We start from the raw sequence: 5,658 nt of genomic DNA, 5'->3' as shown, positions 1-5,658 counted from the left end.
TTTCTTCAGGAGGACCTGCACACGTCGTCACTCGCAATAATTTTTGACAAACTTATAATTACCATGAGAACGTTACTCGTCGCCGTCAAGCAGAGCAAAGAGCGTCAGCTGGTTGCCGTCGCGGTGTTGCGAAAGCTCTACGCGGAAAACGGAATTTGCGACGAGAGAGCATTCTCTGCGCCGTGCACCGAATCGATTGTATAACGTTAAATCAACTCGTGTCGGAAACCCACGGAATTCGTGGCGCGCTTCTTCCGGCGCGTGCGTTGTCTATCGCATATTTTCGCCGTACTGAAAGTCGTTACGAGTCGGCATTTCTTTTCCGCCGAAGAGACGCGCCGACGGCGGCGATTTATTTATGATACTCTGGGATGATACGTGCCTTTTTTTTTTTATCAAATAAAAACAATTTTGATAAAATCTTTCGGATTTGGAAAGGGAGTGATCCCCGTTTACACGAAAAACTCAGGTAATTTGTGACGTCATAACTCAGTTGAATGCACGTCTCTTCTCATTTTGGCAACCGAGATTCAACAGAGCTTTTACTAGAGATGCGCCGGATATCCGGAAAGTATCCAGTATCCGATACTTTTTTTTTACTATCCTACCGGATATCATTAATATCCGGTTGAAATTTGATATCATTAAATTGTTGATTTTTTTTCTTATATGGCTAGAAATAAGTATGTATATTCATGCTATAATATCTTATTCATCGTTGCAAAATTACAATCCTTTTCTATATAAGCTTTTTTTTTTAGAAGATACTTTCTCGGAATCCGATCGGATATCCGATGTCCGGTATCCGGTAATTTTACGATCCGGTGCAGCCCTAGGTTTTTTTACCTGCATTTTGCATACCCGAGATCGCATACTTTATCGAGTCCTGTTAACTTACGTTAAAAATGAAGTTGCAAACCTGCGTTATGCGATAATTTTGCCATCAAAGTGAGCAAGCGAGTAAAGTGACATCATTATCTAAATATAAAATATACAACTTTGGATCTGAAGTATCACTTGTATGAAAATAGAAAGCGAACTAATGCCTATTGCTCGTTTCCACCAATGACAGTTCAATTTTAATCTCAATTTCACTCACTCTTCATCTTTTCCTAGTTATAAGAATGAAAAAAGAAATGAATAATAAGTTGAACCGAGATTAAATTTAATCTGCATTGCTAGAAACGGACATACGAGTCTTAATACGAGTTTCTGGTTCCGGGAAAGTCTTATCGAAGAAAGAAACAAGACAGAGAGTTAATCCGCGAACGATAAGATCGAATTTTCGCGAAGAAATTAGCATATGTCGTGTATTGCTGCAATTTCAATTGGCATTTAGCATGTTAGAGCGTTACCCAACTTTGTTCGTAACAAAAAGTTTGATGCGTTTCAGCGATACATTTCGAATCTCCACGAATCGCACGCTATCGTTCGACAATCCGTCTCTCCCTCGAATCCCGCGAGCAATTCTTCAACTTCCTCGTACTACCGACGCCACTGTGTGCGCCGGAGCGCTCTTGCAAAATTATCGAACGCAGTTTCGATGTGCGTATCTCGAACGAGTGTGCGAGAACGAGAGATAAGGCAGATGGAGGAGGGAGAGGAGGGCGGGGGGGGGAGGAAAAAGGGGGGGGGAAAGAGAAGAAATCAGGAGGGGAGGGGTCCCTCCGCGAGTGTGACGTTCGGTGAATCGGTGAAAAAAAAAGAGAGAGATGCACCGTCGTCGTTATGCGTGTACGTATCCCTCACACATTCCACTACGCGTATGCACGCGGCCCTGTTTGTATAGGGTTAAAGAATTGGTCAAAGAAAGAGAGGAAGACAGAAAGAGGAACGGGTGGGCGCGGGATCGTGGAATAGTACGACGCGGGGGGAGGATTAAGTAATACGAGCGAGCGAGCGAGCGAGAGAGAGAGAGAGAGAGAGAGAGAGAGAGAGAGAGGAAAAAATATGCCTTGAGGGGGAGGGCGGAGAAAGAGAGAGAGAGGTTGCGTGTTTGCGGATAAGGAGAGCGAGCGAGTAAACGGTCGGACTGTCGCGGGGCGAGTCGAGGAGTCAAAGATATAGAGGCGAAGTGCGGAGGGGGTTGAAGCTAGAGTGAGAGGGGGGGGAGACAGCTGTCAGTGGGAGAAGGACGTGCATCGGCGGGAGAGAGAGAGAGAGAGAGAGAGAGATGTCGAACGGCCGCGACGCGCGCGAGAGTAGGACGGAGGAAAAGAGTGGTTAGGCGGCGCCTGGTATGTGGCGCCTTCACTGGCGTCGGGCCATCTTTTATTCTGCCATTACAAAGCGTCAACACGTATCTCCCCATGCGCGTCCGCTTGTGTGTGTTATACTGGTTATACACGCACACGCCACATGGCGACCATGCGTAACGCTTGCGTTATGTACCCGCGTTTTACGGCGTATCTCCTTACGGACGCATTGTTTGCGGACAATGACAAGGAAGGCCTACGACGATGACGATCCCAAGGTTCTTGTTACCGGCCTTTTTTAGAATCGTCTAGGAAGCCCTCTCGATCTCTCTTTTTTTCCATACCTTTTTTTTCCATCGTATCTCTTTCTCTTTTCTATCTTGGGATCTTCCAACACGTGTCCTGCGTTATGGACACTCGCTCTTCAGAAGAGCTCTCTCGGCGACCCTTTGAAAGGGTCGTGACTATGATCTCGGGATATACCCGATTCTTTTTACGAGCATCGATGCTGCCGAGTTCTGCGCTAGTTTGTGCACTTTTTTCTGCCTTCCCACGTCCCGATTTTTTTTATGATTGAGTTTTTTCTTCTTTTTTTTTCTGTATACGCCTCACGTACATCCTCTCACATCGTAGCCTTGTATATCTACATACATATGTTCAACAGAGGACCACCGAAGGTTCCTTTCTTTCTTTCATAAACTGTTTGTCGGCTGGAATTTTCTTCTCCGTCTTATCTTGTAATACCTATTTATAATATGATGTAATCGTTGTTGAATTTTTTTAAATATTTGTACACCGATACTAATAATAATGTTCGTATGATAGATGTTTACATATTCAAGTCGAGCAATCAACTCAATATACATAAGCAATATATAATTTCTTGAAAATTATATATCGCTTATGTATATTGAGTTGATTATGTATATTACGTTGTTTGTTAGTCTTGAAAAAAGTGATTATTAATTTTCGGTTACGGTAACGAGTTATTTGGAACTGAAAAAAAAACACGGCTGTGCACAATTTTGCTAAAGTACCAAGAAATTCAGTTATAGATACAAATTTGAAAATAATCTTGTTAAATAGAATGTACGCTTAAACGTTGATGACAATGTTGTTGCAGATAGTTTTAATATTCTAGTCATCAGTTTGCGTTCTACATAATTATTTTGATAGTTTAAATACAATTATTTTTAAATAATTTTTAATCTGTATCTCTAGTTAAATTTTTAGATACTTAAAAACCGTTTTTTCCACACTCAGAAAAATATATACTGTACGTAAGTTACGTAAGTAATAATTACTTGTTTCGAGTATTTCAAAAGTTTATACATCCGTAAATCTGTTATAAGCTTATCACAAGTATTAAATTTATTCGAAATATATTTTAAATCTTAGTAAATTTAATACTTCAATCAAAATGATTAAATTAAAACAAATTGATTCGCTTATTATATAAAGTTTCTTCGACTAGTTTTATAATATTCTTATAAGAATGCCTCTAAAATTTGTAATAATTATATTAAAAAAAAAAAGAAAAAGAACATTTTTTGTTAAAGATAACCATTGCTTTAAAAAGTAAGTTGAGTCACTTTTCTTAGCAGTGGAATGCTATTTTTCTGTGTATTGCAGGGTTTTTTTTCCTATAAATTGTAGAAACAAAACTTGAAACCTTTCTTTATCAATCACGCCGTAAGGCGAAGGTTTACTTACACTGTACTTGAAACGGAAGATTTCGAGCTTAGATACGGCTTTCGTAGCTGTAAATGAGGGTGTAATATCGATCCTCCTCAAAGTTCTCCGCGATGCATCGAGACTTTAGTCTATTAAAGTCTTGGCGGTGCATCGCGTCGGGTTGCGGGTGGGTGCAGTGGTACGATGTCGATAAGGGCCAACGAAAATATAAGCGTTGCCAAGTGTCCTTTTGATCGAGCATTGCCGCCGCTGCCGTGCGCTCGCGCGTAATAGAAGCGAGGAGTTCTTTTTTTAGACCCTCGTGCCGCGGCCGACACTCTTCGCTTGCAGGAGAACCGAAATAAATCGAACGATTTTATTGCGATACTATTCGCGGCGCGTCCGCCTACTTGTTTCACAATGCCTGATGTGTCCCGATATATACATGTATACACACACACACACACACACACACACACACATATATATATATATATATAATAAGAAAATATATGTACAATATATAATATCTCTTTTCCTCTCTCGCATTTTATTTAGATTCCGTACGTGCACAACACGCGCCGCATTCTCTGCGGTGCTGCCAGGCAGGCGCCAATAATATTCCCGCTGTACCGTTCTCTAATATGACACGCACTTAAGCAAACACCCGATGATTTTATGCCTTCGCTTACTATATGCGCGCATACGTACACTACGCACGTACGTACGCACAGCGCGTACGCATTTCATACGCGTCCCGAGTATATCCTCCGCACGTATACGCGGTGTCGTTTATCCGCAGTCCTATTTCGTCGACGATACATATCTTTGTTTCAAGTGGATTGAAATCGCTCAAAATGGATTTCTTCTCTCACGAGGAATGTTGGAAGGAAGTCAAGCGATTCGTTCAACTTGATGTTTGAATTAGAACCCCGCTGATTGCTTGACATTTAATGAGTTTGAAGGAGACACCCTATACGCGCGCGCCTATACACGCTATGCGCGGTGTAATTTTGCAAGTCTGCGTGGGAGTCACTCGGGGAAGATGCAATTCTTAAACACGAGCTTTATCCGTTGGATTCTATCTCTTGCCTATTCAGCGACGCGCGGTGTGGCGACACTCTGACGCGATCAAAGTTTTCATAAATACAATCGCCGCGCGCTGCTTCGATTATCTATTTATACACGCGCCGTTCTTTGTCTCCTATTAAATAACTTACAACGGCACATCTATTTCATCTCATTTGTAAACTCGCGATCATTATTATATCACTTTGTTACTCGGCAATCATAATCTATTTTCTTTTCATATACGGCGTATATGTCGCCGCGGAGTTACTCCTGTCACAGAGATGAGATATTCGTCTTCTCAGAATGCACGTGGCGATATTATTCCGCCGATATTTATGCCACGCGTGTCAGGTTTGCGTGCGGGGCTGGAACTTGCCGACGACGATGACGATGGTGACGGCGACGTAATGCATTCAGAAGCGGACGGGCGGCGCGACGCAGGAAGCGAGCGGTTTATGGCTTTGTCGTCGTCGTCGCCGTCGCCGTCGCCGTCGCTGTCGCCGCCGCCGTCGCCGCCGTCGTCTCATCGTACGCGACGCGTGCGATTTTTTTTTGAACGCTCGTTCGCGGGACCCAACTCGAGTCGTCATGGATAGAATCCCACGTGAAAGTCAAACCGCGTTGCGCCTCGCCGGCGCGACGCGGACGATCCTTTCCCGCTAGTCTCGTTTAAAAGGCGTCTGTCCTCGACTTGGCGACTCGCTGACGCGGTCATCCG

At 43.1% G+C, this 5,658-nt stretch overlaps 1 protein-coding gene across 3 annotated transcripts in view; it reads left to right on the top strand.

The window, feature by feature from the left end:
* The window catches only part of LOC108752954 (mothers against decapentaplegic homolog 7), a 63,435-nt gene that overhangs the window by 44,212 nt on the left and 13,565 nt on the right, over positions 1–5,658 (top strand). The window lies entirely within an intron of this gene.

This window comes from Trachymyrmex septentrionalis, unplaced genomic scaffold (genome assembly GCF_001594115.1).
Source record: "Trachymyrmex septentrionalis isolate Tsep2-gDNA-1 unplaced genomic scaffold, Tsep1.0 scaffold62, whole genome shotgun sequence".
Classification (NCBI taxonomy): Eukaryota; Metazoa; Arthropoda; class Insecta; order Hymenoptera; family Formicidae; genus Trachymyrmex; species Trachymyrmex septentrionalis.
The sequence above is the reverse complement of the archived record's forward strand: the minus strand, read 5'-3'. Positions and strand labels throughout refer to the sequence as shown.